The sequence below is a fragment of the Ambystoma mexicanum genome, chromosome 3p, assembly GCF_040938575.1.
Source record: "Ambystoma mexicanum isolate Mex_15411 chromosome 3p, UKY_AmexF1_1, whole genome shotgun sequence".
Taxonomy (NCBI): Eukaryota; Metazoa; Chordata; class Amphibia; order Caudata; family Ambystomatidae; genus Ambystoma; species Ambystoma mexicanum.
The window spans coordinates 588,174,251-588,202,073 of NC_090925.1; the positions used below are offsets into that span (position 1 = coordinate 588,174,251).

The following is a 27,823-nucleotide window of genomic DNA, read 5'->3' on the forward strand; positions in this document are numbered from 1 at the left end:
ACTAGGTAGCATAAAGATTAACTTTCTACCGTGTTTACTAGAGGCCCGACCTATCAGTCAAGAATTGGGACACAAATTTAACACAGATTTCTCTCCTGCATTTGGTCTCTTAAACAACCTAGAATGTCTAAGAAAGTATGGATGTGTCCCATAATAAAGGGTGGTTAAGCAGTTCCGGATATAGAGGGATATATATTATGACATCACAAATGAGAAGCTTGACTGACCGGCTATCTACCTGCCAGCAGAAATTCTTGGGTAGAGATAGAAGCTAGCATAACAACATCATTAAGTAACATTCTTTGGATTTTCCCTATACTGCATTCCAAGCTGACACCACTGAATAACATTGTAAGCCATGACCTTAAAAAATGTAAAATTCCTCAAAACTCCTCTATACCAACCATCGATTTTTCAAAGCCCAAACTCTTCTGCAGGGCTAAATCCCAAGTTTACTAAGTGGCACAATGAGGATGGTCTACAAACTTTGGGCGAACTATTTTCTGATAGTAACCCCATATTTTTGCTAACTTGGAAAATTAAATGTTACCATGAAGATGAAAGGTTTCACTTCCTGCAAATCTGACATTGGATATCTGACCCTTTGATACATAAGGGTTTTGCTAGGGAACCTTCATCTATTGAGGCTTTCTTCGATTTACATCAAACTGATTAACGGGTGTCGTCTTTGTACAAGCTTTTTGAAAACACAATGTCATAGCATCCATTTAGTTACATGTTAAATTGGCAAAGGGATTTACTTAGAGAAATCACTCAAGAACAATGACAGAGAATATGGGTTAGGGCTGCCAGCTCAGCTCCCAGTACATACCTGAAGGCATGCATCTCTGTTGGTGGAACGCTATCCAAAGAGTTAGCTCTGACTCATGAAATCTTAATTTCGACCACTACATGCCAATATCATGAACCTAGTGAATGGTATGAAGGCCTCTGGGGCGCAGTGCCTCACATGTCCTGCATCCCTAATTAATAAAAGCATCAAATCTCTGGACTCCTCCATCTCAAACATTTACAACACTTTGTTCATGACAGTTTCCAGTACCATATTCCTTCAAATAAGCAACCATCACCAACCTCATTAAAAAAAAAGTCCATCAAGCCTAACAATTACCACCCAAAATTGAATATACCATGTATGCCGAAAATACTTGAAAAGAACATCACCACTCAACTGTCAGAAATGTAGGGAAGAATTTGACTATTACACCATGATGCAAAAATTCAAGATGCAAGCTACTAGACATGCCATAAAAAGTCACTCACCTAAATTCTGTAGGTACACGCAGCACACCATTTCTCGCTCGCCAAGAGTCAAATATAAGTAGCCAATAGCTAGTGGAGAATTCCATGGGAATATTCTGTTACACATTGCGGTAGATGGTCTCTGTGGGCTCGTAACCGCTTGTGCGGTACGCTTGGCAGTTCCAAGATGAATGCTCAAGGTGATCTCCGAGCGGAGTGCAGCGGTCTAGTCTTTTCACGTTTCCCCGAAACGCCAACGACCGCTCAAGTGATCCTTTATCCGGAACTGAAGCCGTCAGCTCTTTGTGTCGCTTCTGTTGCTACTGACGCTCCGTGAGTTCGCTACTAGGCTTTCGACTACTTTACTATATCTTCAACTGTAACGCTCACCTGACTCCCACGGAGGCGCTGGCCTGGTTTGGATTGCTGTGGCCTCTTCTAGGGTGATGCGCAGGACTCGGAAGATGGAATGGACCGGACCCCCAAATCTGGCTTGTCTGGCTCGTAGAAATATCCTTCTGTGTGTGAAAAGGGAGTATTAACAATCTGCGGGATAATGTGTAGGCCTCCCACTCCCCTTCTCACCCTCCACGAAACCCTTCTGCGATTCCCCGTGAAGTCTCACCTTAGGGTCTGAAAGGACGAGCTCTCCATCCTGCTTCTGATGCAGGGGCGCGTTGTTATCCAGTTACTTCACTGGATCTCGGATTGGTGAGAGTTCAAGTTCGCTTGACTTTTCCGGTAAGGTATTGTAAGAATTCTGTTGCAAGTTCAAGCTTTAAATAACCATTGTCTGTTTTCTCTATTTCAGGTGCTGATTGAAGATTACGAGTTAGGGAATGGAACCGTCGAAGGAAACTTCTGGTGAGTTGTTTGATGAGTGGTTCCTCTAGTGTTCTTGCATTAATGCACTAATACTTGTGTCTTTTTCCCCTTAGGGGCCGGGGTTCGGAAATGCCGAAGATACGGCGCCGACCCGAAGTGAAGAGGGATTGACCCAACAGGTAAGTCTTATGGTGGAAATTAAGCCTTTCCTATTCTCTTCCCTAGCTCACCTTTGTTCTTGTCTTTTTCTCCTTTAGGCGCTGAAATGCGGCGGAAGATCCAGATGGTCGCTGATGGGCAAGAAGGCGCCTAGTAAAGGTGAGTGGAATGCTGCGCTGCAGCGAGCTATGCGATGTGCTTTTAAAAATGAATGTCTTCCCTTTAGGATCGTCGGCGAGATGACTCTGGAATGCGGATTAAGCAGGTAATGTCTCTTCTTTCTCCTGTTCTCCTCTCTTCTCCCTTTACAGGTGTTCCAGGATGCTGTCGGGCGTGGCTGGAGTCCGGATGCAGGAGCAGACACGGTGAGCGTCCAGCTGCTAGGTGCAAAACAACGCAAAGCATGAGTTGCTGCTTGGGCGTGGCTTAAATAGCCTTCAAATTAGTTCCAGGTATGTATTCTTCCTCTAAGGTATGTATTCTTCCTCCGGCCACACCCGTGTGCTAAAGTAGTCACATAGGTAAAATAGTCCCATTCAGGCCTCTAGGTGGCCTGGATGTTGCAGCACGGTCTGCATCAGGTAAGTTCACACCAAGCACTTCTTAACACAAAGTCATCCTTTATGAGCCTGGCGCCTATGGCGCCGGGACTGTTGTCCAACATGAGCCTGGCGCCAAAGGCGCCAGGACTGAGTCCAAAGGGCCCCTACCTGGGGCCGCTGGGACTTCGCTCGGGAACATGATGTCTGCCTCTGGGGTTGCTGGGCCCGGTCTGGCTCCTTGGGGGTAGGCATCATGACAGTACCCCCTCCCAAGGCCCCTCTCCCAAGGTTGTTCTCTCCGGAGGTTTCGGCTTGTTTGGGAATTTCCGGTGGAATTTCTGTATTAACCGAGGTGCATGTACCTGGTCGCTTGGTTCCCAAGACCTTTCCTGAGGCCCATATCCTTTCCAATCAATTAAATAGAAGAGTTTTGACTTTGACACCTTGGAATCTAATATGTCTTTAACTTCGAATTCCAGCTCCCCATCTACTTGAATTGGTTCTGGTGGTTTAATTAGTCTGGTTCCAGGTTGTACTGGTTTCAACAGTGATACGTGAAAAACGGGATGGATTCGCATGTTAGCTGGTAGATCGAGTTTGAAGGCCACCGGGTTGATTATAGCTTTGATTGGGTAGGGCCCTACATATCTTGGATTTAAAGTTCGCGGTCCTTTGAGTGGTAAATGTCTAGTCACTAGCCACACTTGGTCCCCTATTTGGTACGGAGGTGCTTCCCTACGATGTAAATCAGCATTTTCTTTGTACTTTTTCTTGGCTTGCTGTAAATGAGTCGTTGCTTCTTTGAAGGCTCGAGTTATCGTGGAATGCAAATGATCTACAGTGGGCATTTCAAGGCTTTGAGGGGAGTCAAGGTCAGAGGTTCGGGGGTGATGGCCATATAAGGTATAAAAAGGGGTTTGTCCCGTTCCAGAATATACAGAATTGTTATATGCATATTCTGCGATCCAAAGAATGTCTTTCCAATTACATTCAGATTGGTGCAACATACACCGAAGATACTGTTCAAGGGTCTGGTTTGTTCTCTCGGTCTGGGGGTGGTGACTAGTGGATAGTCGTACTTTGATTTGTGCCAGTTGACAACACTTTCTCCAAAAATGGGAAATAAATTGGCTTCCTCGATCAGAGAGCAGTATGGATGAAAAACAATGTAAACGTACGACATTCTCAAGAAATTCCTTGGCCAGGATGGAGGTTGAAGGTAACCCCTTTAATGGGATAAAATGGGCCATTTTGGAGAAGAGGTCCACAATCACCAGGATAGTGTTGTATCCATAGCAAGGAGGCAGGTCTGTAATAAAGTCCAGCGACAAGGTGTGCCAAGGTGCCGGTGGGATGTCCAAGTGTTATAAAAGGCCGGCTGGTCTTTTCTTTTGACCTTTATTTTGGGCGCAAACTCCGCAGGACATCACAAAGGATTTTATATCCTTTCGCCAGGAGGGCCACCAGAATTGCCTTTTGATCTTTTCTTCAGTTTTAGCAATACCAGGATGTCCTTCCATTAATGTATCATGATAATGGGCAATAACGAGTTCTTGCAATTCCTTATGAGGCAGAAATAATCGCCCCTGGAAGTATGGTAGATCATTATTGACGGAAAAGTGTGAACCCTTTTGACTCCATTCTTGCAAGGCTGTACGGTCTAAAAGTTGTTTAACTCTAGTTTGAATGTCCTCAATAGTTTGTAAAGAGGTCAACCCCAAAATTCTCTGTTCAGGTATAATCGGTACTGGTTCTAAGCTTGAATTTGTTTCTCCCATCCCAATCCGGGATAAAGCATCTGCTTTGCCATTCTTGCAGCCAGGGCGGTATGTGATTACAAAATCAAACTCTGCAAAGAATAAAGCCCATCGGAGTTGACGTGATGATTGAGCTATGGTTGTTTTTAAATATTGCAAATTTCTGTGATCTGTAATCACTGTGATGGTGTGTCTTGCGCCGAGAAGGTAATGACGCCAAGCCTTGAAGGCGGACTTAATAGCTAATAACTCCTTGTCGGTGATTGCATAATTAACTTCAGGAGCCGAGAATTTTCTGGACCAAAAGGCTACAGGGTGCAATTGGTTAGTTATAGGATCCCTTTGAGACAGGACAGCTCCCATGGCTAAGCTGGATGCGTCGGTTTCAACAATGTAAGGGAGATCTGGGCACAGATGTTTCAGTACAGGTGCAGAGGTGAATTTAGTTTTTAGTTCTTGAAAGGCCTGTTCTGCCTCATTAGTCCATTCGAAGTGTTTATTTTTCTGTAAGAGTGCAGTGATGGGTTGAACCACCCGAGAAAATTCCGGGATCAATCTTCGATAAAAATTGGCAAAACCAAGCATGCTCTGAACCCCCTTCACAGAGCTAGGAGATGGCCATTTGAGGATGGCGTCCACTTTTCATGAGTCCATTCGGATTCCCTTTGGTGTCAGGATGAATCCAAGAAACTCGACTTCTGTGGCATGAAAAACACATTTGTCGAGTTTTGCAAACAGTTTGTGCTGGCGCCATTTCTCAAGAACTGCCTTGACATGTTTTCTGTGATCGGATTCCGAAGAGGAGTACACCAGAATGTCGTCGATATATACGATGACACAAACATCGATAAGTTCCCGAGGAAACATCATTCATAAAGTATTGAAAGGCAGCAGGTGCGTTGCACAATCCGAAAGGCATCACCTGGTATTCGAAGAGTCCATATTTGGTGCGGAAAGCAGTCTTGCATTCGTCGCCTTCTTTTACACGCACCAGGTGATAAGCTCCCCAAAGATCTAACTTGGTGTATATGCAAGCATCTTTTACCTGGTCGAGAAGTTACGGGATCAGGGGCAGAGGATAACGATTCTTAATCGTTATTTGATTTAGGGCGCGGTAGTCAATACAAGTTCTAAGGTCGCCTTCTTTTTTCGGCACGAAGAACAGAGCTGAGGAAACAGGAGACTTTGACGGGTGAATAAAACCATTGGCAAGGTACTTATCTAAATACTGTCGCAAATGAAGATTCTCAGGTTCAGTAAGGTCATAGATTCTACTACAAGGCAGTTGAGCATTGGGTACCAGATCGATTTGACAATCGTACGACCGGTGGGGAGGTAACGTGTTGGCCTGTTCTTTTTGGAAAACGTCTTGGAATTCTTGGTACTCAGGCGTAAGTTGTATTGTGGCGGAGGTTACTGTGGCCAAGCCCATGTTTGGATTTCTTGGATAGCAAGTTTGTGTACAATCAGGAAAGGTTATTCTCTTTGCTCGCCAGTCAATTCGAGGATTATGTGTTTCTAACCAAGGAATTCCTAGAATTACTTGAAACTGTGGGGCCTTGATTACGTCAAACACAATAGCTTCCCGATGTCCATCCTGACCACTAGTGTCATTTCTGTAGTAGAATGTGTTACCGGCCCTGAGGCAATTTCGGTTCCATCAACTGTGGTAATGACATCCTTGTTGGTTTTCGGACAGAGAGGGAGATTAATCCTGGAGGCCAATTCACGATCAACAGTTTCCGATAGCTCCACTGTCGATGTATGCCTTTATAGCATGCAACCGCCGAGGCTGTCCCGGATCCACGAGGACCATTGGCATGATGAAATGCGAGGTCAAAGAGTTTGTTTTCAAGCTCGGCAAGCGGACCTCTACGCTTGTCGGGCTTGGTCGTTTCCCGAATCAGGTTCCGTTAGATTGTTGTCAGTGGCTCCAACCACCTTCTTGGGTGGTTTTACCGGACAATCTCGTAAAAAGTGTCCAGAAGCCCCACAATAAAGACATAATTGCTTCTGCCGCCTTCTTTCTCGTTCCTTCTGAGTTAACGGTCCTTTAACTCCACCGATTTGCATAGGTTCTGAAACGTCGGTACCCTTGGGGTTAGCGTGAGTTTTGATCAACACTCAGGTTTCAAACTTAGATCGATCTGCTTTTCTATTCTGAAGTCTGTGATAAAGTTGGACCACTAAGTCTATGTATTCCGCGCAGGCTTGGGGCGGATTTACAATTTGAGCTAGAACGTCTTTAAGTTCTCCGCGCAGGCCTCGATGAAATAATGTGATCCTTTTATTTTCTGGCCACCCTGTTTCCACCATCAACCTATTAAAGGTGGCGATGTAGGATAAGAGATCCTGGTTACCTTGTCGTAAGGATAGCAGTTCGTTGTCCAGGGCCTGTCCCTGGGAGTGTCGAGCGAATAATCTTTCCATGCTTGCCTGGAAGCCTTGAAAATCCTGGAGAATTGGGTCATCTTGACTTACCAAAGGAACTGACCAATCGGCAGCACATCCGCTTAGATAAGATAATACAAAAGCTACCTTGGTTTGGTCATTAGGGAAGGCCCCAGGTCTGCATAGAAAGTGTAAGTGACATTGGTTCATGAAAACGGCATATTTCTTGGGGTCCCCAGCAAAACATTCAGGCGGGGCCAGTGGCATATTTCCAGGTAGATTGATTTGTACCGGGTTATTCGAAACCACAGGAATGGGATTACCCCCGGAACCAGGTAACGGAGTTTGTCCTGCCTGACCTTGCAACAGCTGTTTGGCCAGGTCATCAGTTCGTTCCTTGGATAGGATCAGTTCTCTCCTGAGAGTGTTAGTCTCCTGGCGGGCGGAATGTACTTCTGCCCGTAATTCTCCCAAAAGTTGGGCCGGCTGGTCTGTCTCAGAAGTATCCATAGCGCCCGGGTAGGAAATTGTAGGTAGGCTTCGCGTTCTGTAACGCTCACCTGACTCCCACGGAGGCGCTGGCCTGGTTTGGATTGCTGTGGCCTCTTCTAGGGTGATGCGCAGGACTCGGAAGATGGAATGGACCGGACCCCCAAATCTGGCTTGTCTGGCTCGTAGAAATATCCTTCTGTGTGTGAAAAGGGAGTATTAACAATCTGCGGGATAATGCATAGGCCTCCCACTCCCCTTCTCACCCTCCACAAAACCCTTCTGCGATTCCCCGTGAAGTCTCACCTTAGGGTCTGAAAGGACGAGCTCTCCATCCTGCTTCTGATGCAGGGGCGCGTTGTTATCCAGTTACTTCACTGGATCTCGGATTGGTGAGAGTTCAAGTTCGCTTGACTTTTCGGTAAGGTATCGTAAGAATTCTGTTGCAAGTTCAAGCTTTAAATAACCATTGTCTGTTTTCTCTATTTCAGGTGCTGATTGAAGATTCCGAGTTAGGGAATGGAACCGTCGAAGGAAACTTCTGGTGAGTTTTTGATGAGTGGTTCCTCTAGTGTTCTTGCATTAATGCACTAATGCTTCTGTCTTTTTCCCCTTAGGGGCCGGGGTTCGGAAATGCCGAAGAAACGGCGCCGACCCGAAGTGAAGAGGGATTGACCCAACAGGTAAGTCTTATGGTGGAAATTAAGCCTTTCTTATTCTCTTCCCTAGCTCACCTTTGTTCTTGTCTTTTTCTCCTTTAGGTGCTGAAATGCGGCGGAAGATCCAGATGGTCGCTGATGGGCAAGAAGGCGCCTAGTAAAGGTGAGTGGAATGCTGCGCTGCAGCGAGCTATGCAATGTGCTTTTAAAAATGAATGTCTTCCCTTTAGGATCGTCGGCGAGATGACTCTGGAATGCGGATTAAGCAGGTAATGTCTCTTCTTTCTCCTGTTCTCCTCTCTTCTCCCTTTACAGGTGTTCCAGGATGCTGTCGGGCGTGGCTGGAGTCCGGATGCAGGAGCAGACACAGTGAGCGTCCAGCTGCTAGGTGCAAAACAACGCGAAGCGTGAGTTGCTGCTTGGGCGTGGCTTAAATAGCCTTCAAAGTAGTTCCAGGTATGTATTCTTCATCTAAGGTATGTATTCTTCCTCCGGCCACACCTGTGTTGTAAAGTAGTCCCGTAGGTAAAATAGTCCCATTCAGGCCTCTAGGTGGCCTGGATGTTGCAGCACGGTCTGCATCAGGTAAGTTCACACCAAGCACTTCTTAACACAAAGTCGTCCTTTATGAGCCTGGCGCCTATGGCGCCAGGACGGAGTCCAAAGGGCCCCTACCTGGGGCCGCTGGGACTTCCCTCGGGAACATGATGTCTGCCTCTGGGGTTGCTGGGCCCGGTCTGGCTCCTTGGGGGTAGGCATCATGACATTAACCTTCTCAGCTATACTAATTCTGTTTTTTCATATTTCCCAGATTTCGACATCAGCCTTCCCCTTCAAATCTATTTCCTCAAGCGTTCAGATCTGCCCGCCAAGCCCTTCTCTCTGTAGCCCAGTCAAGAGCGCTATCCCCGGCTTTTTCATTTCTTTGGCACCTGCTAGGATTAAGTGTTTTCTATCTCAGGATCTTTCCCTCCTTCCGACTTTGGTACTTACCCGTTTGTTTATTATAGAGCTCCAGTCTTCCATCCGCCTTACTTCCGAGTCCCAAGACCGGTCATCCAACTCCCGACGTCTGTCGTCGCTGGTGAGAGAACTTCTCTTCCACATCTGAGTTTACTATTCTGATTCCATCCTTCTCTGAAATTCTCTTCTCATATTCTTTTGTGCATCCAGAAGAAGCCTTCCCGTCCGCCATCCACTTCCACGAATCGAGGACATCTCAGCTCCGCATCCACCCTGATCCACGAGATTCCCGGACTCAACCAGGGTTTTCTTCCCTCTCGAGGGTTTCCCTGGCGGTCCTGTCCTTTCCCCTGGTTACCTCCATTCCGGTTTGGAGAGGACAGGGCAGTTACAGGGGAGCTTTCACCGCAGCATTTGATTCTTCCATATTGGATTATTCGGTCTGTCAAAGTGAGATTATTAAAATCTTTGGTGAATCACTTGGGATTATTAAAAGTTATTAACATATTCATATATAAAGCTGAATGTATGTATGTGTGTGTATGTTTGTCCGGCTATACAAATCCACATCGTTGAACCCATGCTCCCACATTTGGCATGGATTCCTCATTTATCTGGGGCAAGATTGTAGTCTATGTTTGGATGCAAAAATTCACTCCGTAGACACCCTCATTTATTGATGCTCACCCAGATTCACTACAGTAGGTACTAGAAGGAGGCATAATTTGGAAAAGTGTCTGAAGCAAAATGTTTGATGTGTTGGTTATTCCTTTGAAATGTATTGCTACTGTATACAGTTCGACAGTGTTTATTAAAGCATTTTTAAAGGGAATTAAAAAAAAAAATCTTTTATCACGCCACTCCAAATATGGGAAATGGCCAGGTTACAGTTTACGTAAGTTCATTCACAAAAAGAGAGCACAATCAATCAATCTTTCTTGGACATTTTCTCAAATGTGCTGAAGCCATGGAGTGACTAAAACATGCCGCACAAAAAACGAACATCACTTGGAAAAGCTCCATCTGATGCAAAGCGAAACTCAATATCAAGAGCTTTGGAAACACAACAACAAACAGCAGCACGACTTGCCAACCAGAGGACAGGAGCAACTTTCTCCAGGGCAAAGGAGATGCCAGAGCAAACTGAAGCAAGACTTGCTGACATGAGGACAAGAGCAACATCCTCCAGGGCACATGAGACACCACTTGATCAGGACACAGGCAACGCCGGGTACCCCAGCTAGTCTATTATAAAACACAGCCTGCAAAGCGTAATTTGCAGGCAGTGTTTTATCTTTTACAAATTGGAGCATAAAAGTGATGAGTACAGGTGTTTTTGCCTTGATTTACCTTTTACAATTAGCCTCCACTCTGTAAATTATAAAAAAATGCATGCAGGGTAAGGGTCCCAACAGCACGTAAGTGCTATTGTTGAGAGTCCCCTGCATGCAATTTGTATTACTTTTAAAATGACCCTTAAAAGTGTACAATTCCTGTAAGTAGGTCAGGATATTTCTTTCCAGACCATTAAAATCGGTTTACCTCTCTGCACGATATTGCTCAAATATTTACCCACATATTCTACTATCGACACTGCTTCATTGCAATTACTACAGGAAATGACCTGCATGTAATGAAATCAGATACATCCCTAAAAAAACCTTAAAGGATATTCTACTCTCCAACTAAAATGGATACGTACATGTGATGGAAGTTGAAGACAAGACATATGTTAGTGTAACCCACGACCTTGTTTTGTGTCGATTACGGTTTATTTTCTGCAGCAGTGGCCTCGTAGACTACAATGAAGATCGTTGTTCACGTGCCAGCTGGGAGGAATTCTTCTCTTATAATCTCACAAAAGACTTACTGTAAAGCTTCACAATTGACACGTTGGTTATGGAAAAAGCTACTGATTCTTAATTCAACTGACTGTCAAGCAGATTCTTTAATTCAGAGACTGTTTGAGAAGTTAATCATTTCACTCAACGTTACGCGACAAGATGGATGCAATATATATTCAGCAAGAAATGCATTTAACTGTTACTTAAATGTGTCTTGCTCTCATATTTTGTATTTGAATTCTATTGTTGTAATGCCCTATGACTCGTGCTGCCTTTCATCTCAACGTTTTCAAAATGTAGCTTCACAATACCATTTTTTTAAGTTTTAGCTACTCGGTGGTGCTGTAAGCGTTGTATAAATTCCGAAACAATAGGCATGGGAAGTGAACATAGGACAGTTTTGGATGCGAGGAGGATCACACAGCCCTTGGGCAGGGTGCGGTTTTGTATTTAATCCACCCACTGACCGCTCATGGCCATGCTAGTCCTTACGGCTACTGACACCAAGTACCTGCCCCTCTTCACCCAACCCTGGTATCTCTGACATAACTCTGTGATTTTAAGGGAATACCAATGTTGTTTCTAAGCATACTTCTGAAAAGCAATAGCTTAATTGCAGCTGTAAACCAGCTCCTGGTTCAACGCAAATGTCTTAACCAGGTGTCCCTTCAGTCACCTGATTCATAAGCAATGTGTGTCCTTGAGTCCATTCCTTGCACTGGCACCTCTATAAGCATTGCATAGGCATTTGCCAGGTACCGATATAATATTCCCAGTTACGAACACAATTCGGCAGCTGTGGCCTTCTTTGGCCAGGGAGTACCATTACAACAATGCCTGAAAAATGCCTAACCCATGCTTACTCAAAAGCAAACTTTGTTAGCTTGGCCAATGCGTGTTTCCTAGGTTTTCTTTACAGACTGTTCCATCACTTAGTATTTTACTAACTTTTAGGTATTTTTGGTATATTTCAGAAATGTGCTGTTTTCTTACTTTTGCTAAAAAGTACATTCATTGTCTTTCAACTTTGGGCATCAATTTTGCTAGAGTATCTTTACTGGATAATTTTTCCTACATACTCACATTTCTTTTAAAAATCACATGTAGAGTCTCAGCTGAGTGCCCTTCTGGGTGAACACATTGGCTGCATTCACATTATAGGTTACCCTCCTAATCTTCAATCATGCTTTTCACTACCCCTTCTCCTCTCTGTTTATTTCAATATCTCAGATGATACCTTCTGACCCGGGATCAGGGACAGGGGTCCCACTGCATCAGTCCCTGGCAAAATTCATGAAAAGTGATCTGCATGCATTCATCTACCTTCTCTGTCGTCTTCAAGTCTCTACCCAAAATTCAGATAACCGTCAAAGGTACATAGGCTATTTGGGGATCTGAAATCCAACCACAAACCTGCTGTTGAAATGTAGGTAGGACCCGTCAGGAGCAGGCCTCTCCCCAACCCGACCCGCATGCTACAAAAAATAGGTTTACTCTAATTTTAGGGACCAGTCTATGACCTTTCCTGCTCCCAAGGAAGTTGGCTGGTATTCTTTGTCTAAAGAAATTTATAACAGCTTTTTTATGCTACCCAACCAAGCAAGAGAATGGCCCTCTCAATTAGAATCACCAAATAGTTTGGGTGACACTACTGCATTAATGTTTCCTGTATTTGTTATGTTCCTAGAAGCACATACAAGATAGTGCACTATTGTCAATACGTCTTTTTTGTACTCAAAGCTCAATGAGGCACAATAAGTGTGGGCTGCCCATTTTTCTATTTAGCATAGAGAAATGCCAGCTATTGCTCATAACCTTTGACAGGTTGTGCTTGTAGGTTGTGCGTTCTTTAGCCTAGGTTAACAGAGGAACAAAAGAGCGCACAAGAAGTTCCAACGCCTTTATTTTCACACACTAGGCTGAGTTAAAAGAAAACCTTAAGGGCCTTGGGGTTTCAACTACAACTCAAAAAGGGACCGCTCCGTTTAAATGGTTAAAAGTTCAAGAAAACGCCTTTACATCTGTGTCCCAACCTTTCATTTAATAGTTGGATGTCTATAAAAGACAATTTTCTGCATATTTTATTTTACATCATGAAAAGTGAAGTATATACAAATAAATCACAGCTGGGATAAAATGAAGAAATATTAATTTTTATGCACAACTTTTGTTGAAAGTGAAACCATTGTAAGCTATATGCTGTATGCACTCCCACCCAATACAAGAATAAATATGCCTGTCAGCCTAGCCTTAAGGGATTTTCCAACTCGCTTCTTTTAATAGGGCGTTGAGAAAACAAAGCTACAACTGCTTATGAACTGTTGTGCGTGGCGGATCATTAAGACACTATGTACTTAAAGGTTTGTGACGAAGTAACTTCGGCTCTGCAGGAGTACAAGGATAAGTAGTGGCTAACCGACTACCAATCCGCCCCTACACTTCTCGAACCAACAGCGATTCCAATCATAAAGGGTAAAACAGGCCACAGTTAAGATAGATACCTACTTCGCGTTTTGTGGAAACATGGCCAATGGGAAAACTATACTCTCAGAAGGGGTGTGAATGTGAGCCAGTAGCAACCCAAACAGCAACAATACAATAGCTCTTTATTAAAAGAATGTCCAACCAAGGGTCTATAAAAATATCTACTTTAATTACACAAATCAATTGTACGCTCAACTATCAAAAACACCAGTAAAGCACATGCCTGTAAAAGGAAGACAACGAAATGCAGAATGTAATGAGGCAGCGCTCCGAATACTTAGCAGGCAGGAGCAACTGGCAAGACATGCAACAAGGAGTTCAAATAAGATATGTCTTGCAGGAAAATGTTGTAAAAGGGACTTAACCAGTTCAGGGAGTCGTATTGGTCCAACCAGTAAGCTGGCGTCGAGTCGGTTCAAAGCAGATGCTCGATGCAATTGGGATGCAGCGGTTGGGCCATGCATTTGGAGTGCTCACCAGGATCGGTTCGAAGATCGAGTCGGTTGAGACGCTAGTAACCGCTGGTTCAGGTCGACCTATGGCGCAATGCTCTAGAGGTTCGAGTCGAGGTCCAGCGGTTCGAAGCAGTTTCCTGAATGGTCCCATAGGATGTTCGAGCAGTAGCAGTTCAAGTTTATCCAAAGCGGTGAGCTGGTTGTTCAAGCTGGACAGTTGATGTGCTGTACCTGGTACGGTGCAGTGGTCAGCCATTTCGAAGGTGCAGCAGTTCAGAATTTGATGGAGTGCCAACAGCAGCAACAATGGCTCCTTCTGGTTTGAATGAAGTGAACATGTCAAATGCAGTTCGGTACAGTGAAAGCTGGTCTTCAGGATGTTGTTAGACCCACGGCAGGGGCTCTAGGACAGGGGGAGTCCTTTCAGGTTATGCTCCCCCAAACTAGGAAGGTTTTCAAGCAGAGTGGAAGGTCCTAGTAATCAACAAGTCACTTCCAATGTGTCCTGGTAGTAGGTAGGGAGAGGAGTTTGACTCTGCCTGGGAGCACAATGGCCGAGGGCTTCCGAAAGATCAACTCTCGCAAAAGAGGTCCATATGAATTCTTTCTGAAGGGCTAGATGGTCCAAAAGAGAATCAAATAAGGGGAAGAGAGACCCCCCATTCTTTATAAGCAAAAAGCTCACCAGGATTGAATGAAAGCAATCCAGTCTTATAAGGTAGAATCCCTGCCCTGGTGACAAGTAGTATTTGCCTGGTTGGATCATACCCAAATTACTTTGCACTAAAGGAAGTGCAGGAGACAGAAAGGAAGGAGAGGTACAGAGAAAGGGGGGATGGTGGGGTATTTTCCCAACTGGGCTGAGCTCCCTCTGACTACACTAACCCCGCCCCATAGCATTAAAGACCCTTTGGTATGCAACGCTCTTATGTGAGGTTAGTCCCTTTTCTTAAGGTGTGACCTTTGATTCCCGTTTCCAAGGACAGTTCCTGCTGAGGGCTTTTCTCCTGGAGCAAGTTGTTACTTGTCCACACAATTGATCAAAAGAGAGGCAGCTCGCACCGGCTATTGTCCTGCTGGTTGCAGCAGCAGGGACAGCCAGTCTAGGGAAAATAGACACAGCCTGCCCATGGCTGGTCTGCGCACACAGTGTTGTGATGTATGATGAAGATCCGATGTGGCTTTAATAATGATGTGAATAACTAGCAACCATACCACATTATGGAGACAATGCAATGTTTTACTGTACAATACTGAAATATGCGTTATGTTACAACTTAAATTTTTAGAAAGAATTGCAGGATTGTCTTTTAAAAAATAAAGTTAACACATACGGGTATTTTGCCAGATAGGATATAGTTAGCTTAATAAAGTATTATCCCGATTACGTCTGGCTTGCAATTATTAGAAAAGAAAAGAAAAAAACTTGCCTAGGACTCCCGCACAGGCTTTCGGTAGTTAAGAGGGGAGGAGATGATTACTGCTGCACTCTCTTCATTAGCCCTTTGAGTTTGCAGTGAACAGAGAAAAAGAGGGTGGAGAGAGGCATGCAGGCTGAGCATGCCTTCATTGAACATGGTAACCTAATTAGCTAGCGTTGCTATGCCTTGCAGTGACCTCCGGACATGCTCTGTGCCACTGGAGAGCATGTCCTGCAGATCAGGATACTGATTCAGCATGGAACCAGTGCATCCTATGCTTTTTGCATGGAGTTGGATGAAAAGGGAGGGGTCTGGTTAGCAAACCACCCTTTCTGTGGTGGAATTGCCTTTATCAGTTTATTATTCATAAAAATCAAAAAAGCTAGGGATTTCGAACACTTGCCAGATGTCAATCCTTCACAGGCATCAAGTGAGGCGTTGCCCTTCATTCGGACAGAATGTTGGCATTTGGAGTACCTGGTTTTGGTTGCTCCTTGAAAATGACCATCAACAAATAAGATGAGCCAGAAGAAATGTAGCATGGCTTACTTTGACAAATGGACACCTCCCGCACTACATTAATGACCTTGTGAATTACCACATTTGGAATTGTTCAGTGTTACAGGAAGATTTTGAAAAAATCATAACCAATGGCATTGCTCTGGGCAACATTCCAACCCATTATTTTACAGCTTTCTGTGCCATTACAGAAGGGGGAAAAACACAAGTATCAGGCCAGGTACCACCCCAAATGATGAACTCCAGGTGGAACTGCCAGGATACTACCATTTTTCAGGCAACCTGGTATGTTTTGGCATTATTGGGCATCTTCAGTTTGATGAAAATTGGGTTTTTAGGCGTCAGAGTCATACCTTTGTGGAGAAATTAGCCAACATTATGGTATGGCAGGCTGAAAAACAAAAGGTTTGGAGGATTGCCCTGTGCAATGTCAGTATTTACAAACCTTTATTCCAACACTCATCATTTTTGCATGAAATACCCTATGTGAACAGGATATATACACGCTCGCAGACATGGGACCCAAACTTGGTGTGCCTACAGTCGTAAGTTATACCTCTCCGAAGACGGTGAAACAGCTCTGGGTTTGCTTGTTTCGCCTAGAATTTTGGGCAGGATGGGTAACTTTGGGGTGGAACAAAGCCAGATTGTCATGATTGTGCCACTGGAACACCAATTGGCACCCATTGTGGACTCTTTGGGACTCATTCATCACCATAATGCTCCCCGGACAATCCCTATTGATATTCGTGTCTTTACTTTCCGTTTGCAAGACTTTGGTACTTCATTATTTAATTTCCCAAACTACATATTCCATTATGCACTTTATGGCAGTTCCCATTCCCTAGCTATTCCTATGCAGCAGTCTTCTAACTACAATCCCCACAACATAAAATAAGATACATTACACAATAAGGTGCATTGCACATATAAGGTAATTCTCCCCATTTACCCCCAAACAGCTCCTCGCATATGTCAAACGAGTACCAGCAAAGCAGTGCTACAGAATAGCGCTATCATATTACAGCATGGTGTAAAGAGGAACTTTAAGGACAAAAGTTAAAATGCATCTTTTAATTTCCATGAATAGGACGGTGTAAAGATGCATGCTTACAATGTTTGTTTTAGCTTTGATATATTTATTTTTACTCGCTGAAAAAATACCCCCAATAGAAACGGGAATAACTTTTTTTCTAGATGAAAATCATTTTATAGTAAGCAAAATACACCCACCTAAACACCTTATCTGGAACTCTGGTTTCACCAAAGTAGGAAAGTAAATCATGGGCTCTGATTAGGATCATCAAAACCACTGTCTTGATGTTTAGATAGGATTAACATTTTTACATGATGGTCAGTTGAAAATCAGTAAATACTTTCAAATACGCCTGGAATTTAACACTCGCATGTAAAGCACATGCAGAAAAGATGTGGCCCTGGACACCCAAATCCCCTGCAGCGAAGAGGGATTGTCGAGGATGTGGAATGCCATGTCATTGGCAGTGAAGTGGTTAAAGGAAGAGTACAATGAGAACTACAATTTGGGAACAACTTTACATTTTATTTTAAAGCTTTCAGAACTGCATCCAAGTTTCTTTACGAAACAAATGATGATAGCTGATAGTTGAGACACATGAAAATTGGCATGGGAAGGATGTTAGCATTTGAAATAAGAAGCATTTTGATTATCAAATGGAGGTTGTGTTTATGAAACGAGGAGGCTCCTCCAACTTGTTCAAATGCTTTAAGACAATTTATATTGCACTATTTGAAGGAGCAGTTGAAATGCCACCAAACATGCACAATTTTAGTATATTTTAAGGAGGTGTGGTTGCAAAGGTAAGCGGGTCAGTGCCTGCTAGATATCCTTTTATAGCAAAGGTATACACATGGAACCAAAAGTTTTCCTGTTTAAAGATGTGAAGGCAGGCGCTCTGTTACCAGTCTTTAGCTTCTCCTCCTAACGCACGTTTTCATGACTTCATCAATCTTCAGTGAGGCTGAGTTTCTTTGTTTTTTCAGGCGGGTCTGCATTTCTGTTTCAGGTGTGACAAGATAATTAGCTCTGAGGATTCTGGTACTTGTATTTTTCGTGCTTGATTTTGCTGGCAGGTGACTGGAAACAAATCCCTCCATAGCACAAATCTTCCCCTTGATGGGGGGAGGGAGAAAGCAATGTTTGTGGCTCTCCAATGTAAGGCATGATCCATGATCCAATGTAAAGCATGTTCCAGGAGTCCCAGGCTCACAAGGCAGTGCCTTACATTGGAGAGCCACAACCATGGCTTTCCCCCTCCCCCCATCAAGGGGAAGATTTGTGCTATGGAGGGAGTTGTTTCCAGTCACCTGCCAGCAAAATCAAGTGCGAAAAATACAAGTACCAGAATCCTCAAAGCTAATCAACTTGTCACACCTGAAACAGAAATGCAGAACCGCCTGAAAAAACAAAGAAACTCAGCCTCCCTGAAGATTGATGAAGTCATGAAAACGTGCGTTAGGAGGAGAAGCTAAAGACTGGTAACAGAGCGCCTGCCTTCACATCTTTAAACATTGTTCCAGGATTCCCAGGCTCACAAGGCAGTGCAGCAGGGCCATCATGCTTTACATTGGAGAGCCACAACCAAGGCTTTCCCCCTCTCCCCATCAAGGGGAAGATTTGTGCTATGGAGGGAGTTGTTTCCAGTCACCTGCCAGCAAAATCAAGTGCGAAAAATACAAGTACCAGAATCCTCAGAGTTAATTAACTTGTCACACCTGAAACAGAAATGCAGACCCGCCTGAAAAAACAAAGAAACTCAGCCTCCCTGAAGATTGATGAAGTCATGAAAACGTGCGTTAGGAGGAGAAGCTAAAGACTGGTAACAGAGCGCCTGCCTTCACATCTTTAAACAAAAATTTTCCTGGCATGTGTAACCAAAACCATACGCCAGTGAAAAACTAGGGGGCTCCTCTTTCTCCCACCTGGCGGCAAAAACCTGGAACAACCTCCCTAAAGGAATAAGAAATACCAAAGACCACATAAAATTTTGAAAAGTACTAAACACCTGGTTCTTCAACACCTTGGAACCAGAGGGAAACAACTGAAACAATCAAACAGGAAATACAAAAGAATAGGCTGACAGAATCAATGACGGCACTGACAACACCTAGAACAGACTAAGGGAAACTCAGACAAGAACAAGAGAGACCATGCTGGGTGGAACCGGCCACAAGCGACAACCCTATCAGAACATAACAATGGGGGATGGCCTGAACTCATGGAGTAGGGATGTGCTGGGACAGAGCTCCCGTCCAGATCCTTCAAAAAGATCCTCTAAACGTTTTGCAACAGTTGCATAGAGAGCAAGAAGACAAGTGCTGGCACAAAGTAAGCGATCCTGAACCCAACCGCAGAAGATCCGACAAGAATCGGAGTCTGGAACCCAAAGAAAGAGGCTCTGAAAATCGCACCTCGGGGCAGGCAAGATGGCAGGCGGCGCTGTGCCCTGAACACGAGTGTGAGGAGGGGCCTAGTGCTGCAGCGCCATATCCAGCGCCGGGCGTGGAAGAAAAGACAAGCGCGGTCTTCGGCTCAAGCCAGACCGTGAGAAGGGAAGCTGTTGGAAACGGGAAGAAAGCGGGTCGGCCAGACGAGCCTAGTGGGTCATACCCAGAGATTTCTAACACATCAGGCTTACTGTGGGCATAGGACCCAGGCGAATCAGAACGCTCATCCCGGGTGAAGGGTAGCAAAGCCAGCGTGCGAGAAAGTAACGGAGAACTGCAGACCTGCAAATGTGGACCGGCGGCACTGCAGAGGAGGTATGAGGGGCTGCTGAGCAATAGCGGGAACCTGAGAAGCTCAAGTAAAGCCCCAGAGACCAAGCAAGTGGGCCTGCGGGCTATAGCGGTGGAGACACTGACGTACCCGTCATGCTGGGGGGCTCCTGAGTGCAACTGAGAGCGGGCCCACAGACAGAGATCAGACGGAGGAGCACACATGGAGCCAGCAGAAGGAACGAATGGTGAGACAGCGGAGCGGACAGCTGTGCTGCAGCAGCGCCGGGCACTGCACGCGGTAGCCCCTAGCACGGACTTAAGGACACACAAAGTACGTGCTGCCTGGGGAACCTGCCAGGTACCGGAATACTAATAAGGCCCCGAGGGGCACGCCGAACACAAGCGGACAAAATTACCAATGCGGCTGCCTGACCAGAGGAGCAACACCTGCTTTGGCCATTAAAGCACCAGCGCACACAAGGAGTTCTGATACAGAACGTTGAGACGCAGAGACACAGGAAAGCGGCAAAAGCAATAGAGGTAAGCCCAACTGCATCGGGCACCGTCCCCGCAGCGGCAACAAGAAATACATGCTGTAGCCCCTGATATAGCGCAAAGGGCACCCAGGGATCTCGATGCTGGGGGATGCACCAAACAATATAAATGGCATGGACACGCCGGGGGCGAATTAGATAAAGCCTGAGTAAATAAAGGGAGCGGATAAAGAACTCTGACTAATGTACTCGCTTGACTGAAGGAGCAACACCCGTTCCACTCCCTACAACACCATTGCATACAAAAGAACCTAACATATAAGCTGGCCCAGGAACGGGGAAACTAATCTGGGGAGCATACGTAATAACTTCAGTCACCAGGGGCAGTGTGCTGGGACTCACAAACCAAAAGAGGTAGAGCCAATTGGAGTGAGTGATCGGGCTGCTTGTAAAAACTGCACCGGGCCACAATACCGAGAGCCCTAACCAAGCAGGAAGCTGGGTGCTAGGCAGTAACAACCGAGACGCGGTGAGGAAACAAACACACGAGCCAGTGCGACATGCCCACCCTGGTTGAACTGACCCTTTGACCAGGGCTGGGAGAGGGTGGCCAATAAACCAGTGGCAGTAACCACCGCAGGGGCAAGAAACGGCCACTGACTCAGCCTGACTGTGCCAGTTTGCACACCAAAACTATTTGGGGACAGTGGTGTGCCTCTACCACTCACGCAAAGCAGGAAAACCAAGTGTGCAGCGCATATAGAGGGAGCAACTGTCACGTATACACCGCAATTGCAGCACTAGACCACTGGGGATAGCACTCATATCTCGAACGGCGGTGAATAACGCTAATCTGGTAGCTTGGAGCTAGGGAAGAAGGACTGGTGCATGCAATCGGAAGAAGCATAGTTCCAGGCCACACAAGACGCGGTACCTGCAAGTAATCCATCACTAACTCTGATCTTCGTTGGCAGATATGTCCCCGCCTAAAGGGAAAAACAAGACCACCATCATGGAGTCTTTTGCCGCAGCTAAACCACGGGAACAACGGCAAGACACCACTGAGGCCGGCTCAGGCCAAACAACACCAGAGGCAAAAGACAAAGACAGGCAGGTGCTGGAGGCCATTGCAGGACTGCGCTCTTTCATGGACACTAAAATAGAGGAGGTAAAGACAGATGTGCAATTGATGCACCAAGATATGCGCAATCTCACGGAGCCAGTAACCATCACAGAGACTGGGCAACGGGAAACAACGGAAACGCTGAAAGACATCCAGCACAGGGTCCAGGAACTGGAGAGAAGAAACAAGATCCTGGAGGAAAGGGCGGAAGACGCAGAAGGATGGTCCAGACGCAACAGCATACGCCTACTGGGAATTCCAGAAGGGATGGAGGGCACTAACCTTATGAATTTTGTGGAAACCCTGCTGCAACAGGAAATAGGCGCTGGCCGCCTCTCACAGGGTTTTGCAGTCGAAAGGGCCCATAGGTCCTTGCAAAAGAGGCTGCCGTGAGGATCACATCCACGCCCGATAATAGCAAGGATCCTGAACTTCCAAGACAGGGAAATCATATTGCGCTATTCACGAGAAGGGGGCGAAATAAGAAGGGACAATGCCAAAATTACAATATATCCGGATTACACTCCAGCAGTACAGAGAGCACGAAACTCTTTTGTTCCCATCAAAGCCAGACTGCGGCAGCTCAATCTAAAGTACATGCTGATGTACCCATCCAGGCTAAAAGTGTTATACAAGGGGAGAGCAGTATTCCTAGAGACACCAGAGGCGGCCAACATGTGGCTGGAATATAACAACATGGCAGAGGGTGAAGTAGCTGCACCATAACCCAAGCTACTGAGAGAATGAGGCCAGCACTCGGAATCAGACAGATGAATACCTGCACTTATGAAAACCAAGCCAAAGCTCGCTAGTAGGACGGGGGAACTGCCAAGCCATCTGGCCTGGGCCGAAGGTACACCCCCCGCGAAAAGTCTGGCGCTGGCCTGTTGCTGATGCACTGCTACTGCGCAAGATGTCCTGGAAGGGTCAAGACGGAACGGGGCCCGAGCGTTGCCCAAGTAGTGCAACTGCTGGGTGCTGTTGATTTAGTTTAATTTGTTATTGTTTGAAATGTGTTAAAGTCTTCACAGCAACTGATGCAATGAAAAAATGGGCACGGGATAGGGGGAGCTGGGTTCCACTAGTTAGTGATGGCTGCTGACAGAAGGGTATTGACATGGAATGTTAGAGGGATGGGCACCTATATGCGCAGGAACAGAATTAAATCCTTCCTAAGGAGAAAGAAAATCTCCATTGCATTGCTACAAGAAACCCACCTTACTGCTGAAGGCAATAGTAAAATAGAGGAACACTGGGGTGGGCAAGACTTTGGGGCAACGTACTCTAAATATGCACATGGGGTATACACGTGGATAGACAATACAGTGCCTATTAACAAAGGAGGTAGATGCAATGGGGAGATACCTGATACTCAGGGGATATATTGAACAAATAGAAATCTGCATTGTCAACTCATACCTCCCTGACTGTGGGACGTCAGCATACCTGACCAAGCTGGGCACGAAGTTAACTCCTTATGGAGATTGCTTTTTCATATGGGGCGGACTTTGATTGTGTTTGTCACCACGACCTGGATAGGTCTAACCCGCCGATACAAAGGGCAAGGCCAATCTACTCAGCACTGAACAAAGTAATAGGGAATCTGGGCCTGGCGGAAGTGTGGAGGGAGTTCCACCCAGAGAGTAAAGAATTCTCCTACTTTTCATCCCCCCCATGAACTGTATACTAGAATAGATTACCTACTAATAGACAAGATACATTTCCCCCAAGTAGAATCGGCATCATATCTGGGTAGAACAATATCGGACCACTCATCATTGCGCATGGAATGAAAGACAAGAGGCCCCAGGCCGCCCATACCACTGTGGCGTATGCCCACAGAAACCCTAAAAGACGGCGCCTTTAGGGAGGGGCTATGGAGCAGAATTAAGGAGTACATGAACCACAATGTGGGGAGGATAAAGGGCTGGGACACAATCTGGGAGGCACTGAAAGTAGTGGTCAGGGGGGAAGTCATTGCCAGTGCTGGGGGCATCAGAAAGTCACTAAAGAATGACCGGGAGGTAGGGGAGGGAAGGATCAGGCAGATAGAGGCCTGTACCCAGAAAACCAGGGAGGTGGAGAAGGAATTAGCAGCAGCCAGAGATGAATGCCAAATCACTTGGACTAGGCAAGCCAAGTTCGATTATATCACAAAGACCACCAGGGTGCACTCGGAGGGGGATAAACCAAGTAGGCTATTATTGTGGCTGTGCAAGAGGGAAAACCCGAAAACACCTAATTACGGAAATCAAAGACGAAGCAGGTGTGGTGCACACATCGCAAATGGCGATTAATGACGCCACGAAATATTAATCCCCTAAGGTGATATATTGGATACACTAGAAGAGATAGGACTCCCTTTGCTGGATGATGCCCAACGGGAAGCATTAAACAGGGAGTTAACGATTGAGGACATAAGCGAGGCGAAAAAATCATTAGCCACCAGCAAGACCCCTGGGAGCGATGGATTGCCCCTGAGTTTTATAAGGCGTACAATACGGAACTAGCTCCGACCCTCCTTGAAGTATTCAAGGAGTCATACGAAACGGGAGTGTTGCCGAAAAGCATGAGGGAGACACTAGTGGTCCTGATACCAAAATCGGGAAAGCCTACAAGCGAGTGTGGCTCATATAGGCCATTAGCAATATTAAATTATGACATCAATATCCTGACAACCATACTGGCCAAGCGATTGTCGAAGGTCATAGGGGGCATAGTACATGGGGACCAGAATGGGTTTATACCGTGCCGTAGCACGGCAGCAAATCTACGCAGGTTGCAACACATCATTGCACAAACAACAGACTTGCAGGAGTCGTATGCGATGATAGTTTTGGTCCAAATTGCTGCTAACAGTGATAGGTAGGGTTGCCATCGTTAAAATGATAGTCCTGCCGAGGTTCCTATAATTTTTCCATAATGTTCACTATTATATACCAGCCTCCTTTTTTTCGATTATTGGAAAAACTACTGAGGGAGCTGCTGTGGGGTCCGGCCACACATAGATTATCCCTCAACACACTTATGCTTCCATACAGGGTGGGCGGAGTTCAACTACCAGACCTTGAGAAGTATTTTCTGGCAGCACAACTCAGTTTTGTGGTCAAGTGACACATGGACAAATTCACCTCGGAAACCAGATTGTTAAAACAACTAACAGCGCCGGCGCGCCTAAAAGAAGCACTATGGGTACCACTTAGGTGCTTAGGGGAGGCCTCAATGATTATACAACTGGGTAGGAGAGTTTGGAACAGGGCCCTGAAGCTGCTTGTGCATGAGCATCCCTACTCCCCTGAGAGCCTGATTGCGGCCGATGTTTGTACAGTCAAGACAGACCTGACTATGGTAAGGCAATGGGAAAGACACTGCATCTACTCTTGGGGGGGACACATATGAGGAAGGTGTCTTCAGGGAATTTGAAACCATGGTGGAGAAAGAGGGGCTGCCCAACGGACAGTTTTTATGGTACCGGAAGATCAGGAACGTGGCTAAAGGGAAGTGGAGGAACCTGAGACGGAACCAGTACTTCACAACCTGGGAGACGGGTGAAAAACCAGTATCCACACTATACAACCAACTCGCAGATAGACCCAACCCTAAAAGTAACACATTGAAGCAGTGGTGGGAGACGGACTTGGGGATTGCCATAACAGAGAAGGAATGGGAGAGGATCCTGGCATATCCCCGGGAGGTGTCAAGAAATGCTTGATTCCGATTGATCCAATTGAATATCCTTTATATGACACCCAGCAGAATAGCCAAATTCAACAGCAACATGAATCCACTTTGTCCCTGGTGTGGGTCGGAGGGTGCGGGCATGATGCATATGTTCTGGGAGTGCCCAAAGATACAGCGCTTATGGGCTAGGATAGAACATGCTTGCAGAAAGGCAGCGGTGGCGCGATATGAATGGACACCAAAAGAATGTCGCCTGGGGGCCTACCCAAGGATCAGTAAAGTCAGGTATATAATAAATTTATGGCCATTGTATGTGTGCTGGCGAAGAAAAGGGCCATCGCAATGGCGTGGAAGTCGGCTGGGGGCCCCCAATATGATAGATGGCATAGAGACCTGGAACACTGGAGAGGGGCAGAAACAAGGGTATGGGGTGATGGCATAGCTAATGATGGTGGAGATGCAAGCCCTGCTTACGAAGCCTGGAAAGCTCTAATCTGGGACATGTTTCACCCATCGGACGATAAACCCCCGTGAATGAACTGGGCCAACTTTTGGGATGGCTAGGACTTGGTATCAGCCTGACCACCAAAATCGGGCAGCCTGGGCTACCACACTAGGGCCCCAAACCCCTGGGGACGCCCTAGGCGTTGAAAAGCTTCAGTGAAAAATAATAAACGCTCCCACGGGCAAACACAGTGAAGACTGTTTGCTGTTACTATAAATTACTTGTTGATGTTAACCGGTTTTAAGTGCATATGTGAGGGCGATTAAAATTGAACAGTGAACTGTTACATGTAAATTACAAATGCCAATAAAAACATTTAAAAATAAAATCAGGACAGAACAATAGCAAACAACCCTAGCACAAAAGGCATAACTACCAACCTACCCACTCTGACAGGGCGTTGGGTATGGAAGTAGGTCGCAAGTAGATTGATCCAAGAGGACTAGCTTGTACCAACCACAAACTGGGATGTAGTGACTGGCCTAAAACGAAGATACAAATGCAAAGACTAGCTAACTTAACATTATGACAGAGTGATGAGAGACAACCTTATCATGCTGAAACTAGATCACTGAAAGGAAGACAACCTTGTCCAAATACCGAAAGACACATAATAGGAGTGTGCAGTTCTCGGGACAATAATGCTACTAACCAACCTTTTTTTTTTTTTTTTTTTTTTTAAATATTTATTTTAAACAGGCAGGATCAGGCAATACAAAATTATCATTCACGATAAATGGCATAAAGGAGGCACAGTAGATTGCTCTCCCCTCCCCTCCCCCGTGTCTTAACATTCTTCTTCTTCCTGTCGCCGCTGGGAGTTATCGTCCCGTAAAGTCCTCCTGGCTAGTTGGGGCTTGTATGTCAGGGCTGGATAATTCCGATCAAAGTCTAGGATTGGGCCCCAAATGTTTTCGAAGCGATGTAGGCGGCCTGCCCCGGCAGCCGTCACCTTCTCCGCGATTAAGATGTCCCAGATTTTTACCCACCAAAAAGGCATTAACGGTCCTTCTGCTGTTTTCCAAGTGCGAGCTATTACGTTTCTGCCCGCCAATAGGCATTGGGATAGCAGTTTGGCCATAGGGCCAGATCTGGGGTAGATTCCGGGGACTGGGGCTCCCAGGAGGATGGGCTCGGGCTCCAGGGGAAGTCGCACCTGAGTGATGTCTGTGATTGTTGCTAGGCATTGTTTCCAAAAGGCCTGGGCCCTCGGGCAGGACCACCACATATGAAAGAAAGTCCCTACTTGGCCGCATTGCCTCCAACAGTTCGGGTTGAGTGTGGGGTTCATATGGTGTAGTCTTAGGGGAGAATAATACCATCGGAGGAGGATTTTATAGGCGCCTTCTCTGTTCGTAATGCAAGATGAAGAAGTATGAGCCCGCGACCAAATGTCCACCCACAGCTGGTCTTCGACTGGGCGGCCCAGGTCTGCCTCCCATTGGGCCATATACCGGATTTTAGAGATTAGGAAGTCAATTTGGAGGCGTTTGTATAGGGTGGAGATGCTCCCCCTAGTTGGGAGATCATTTAGAGTCAGTTCAATAGCCGTGGGGGGGCGGGTAGCAGCTTGGCGGGTCTGTGGATGGGAGCACCAGTGGCGCAGCTGAATGTACGTGAATCTGTCCTGCTCCTGAAGTTGGAAGAGTTCTTTACATCGCCTAAAGGTGCAGGGCTGTCCCCCTTCGAAAAGTTGCCCCAGGGTCTCCAGGCCTCCCGCTATCCAGGATCTGAAGTTCCGGGTGGCCCAGCCAGGTGTAAAGGCCGGGTTCAGGAACACCGGTGAGGAGGGGCTGAGTCCCACTGGGATTTTCTTTTGTTTCAGCGCTTTATCCCAGGTAGCCACAGTGTGTTTGGTGGACCTCAGGAGGTTCTGCCACTGGCGGCGCTCGGAGGGATTGATATGTGGGAGAAAACGTAGCGGGAGCGGCAGTTGCGCCTGTTCAAGGTCCACCCATCTCGGGCGGTTGGTAAGTATCTGCCATGTTCGGATACAGGCGAGTTGGGCCGCCATCTGATATTTTTGTAGGTCTGGAACTCCGAGGCCACCCAGTCTAGCATTGCCCAGCATCGTGGTCCTAGGGATTCTGGGCTTCCTCCCTTTCCAAATGAACCGTGACATTTCCTTTTGTAGATTTTGAAGGGCCGGTGCCGGGATCGGTACTGGGAGCGAAGAGCAAGCATATAGGAACCTTGGTAGCAAGTTCATTTTACAGGCCGTGATACGACCCATCAGTGAGATTTCTTGCGCCGTCCACCGTTTTAAGTCCGCCACGAGGTCCGTGAACAGTGGGGGAAAGTTTGCCCGGTAGACTTCCCCCGGGTCAGCTGGGATCTGGACCCCCAGATAACTGATGCTCTTAATTGTCCATTGTATCGGGCATAGCGGGGCCAGAGCCTCCCGAACCTCTCGGGAAAGGGCCACCCCCATGGCAGCTGATTTCCGGAAGTTGATGGCAAAGCCGGTGACCCTTCCATAGCTCTCTATCT

General features: G+C 46.2%; 1 protein-coding gene across 4 annotated transcripts in view; it reads right to left on the minus strand.

Annotated features, from left to right (window-relative positions):
• SERINC3 (serine incorporator 3) overlaps positions 1 to 27,823 on the minus strand; it is a 967,471-nt gene that overhangs the window by 910,626 nt on the left and 29,022 nt on the right. The window lies entirely within an intron of this gene.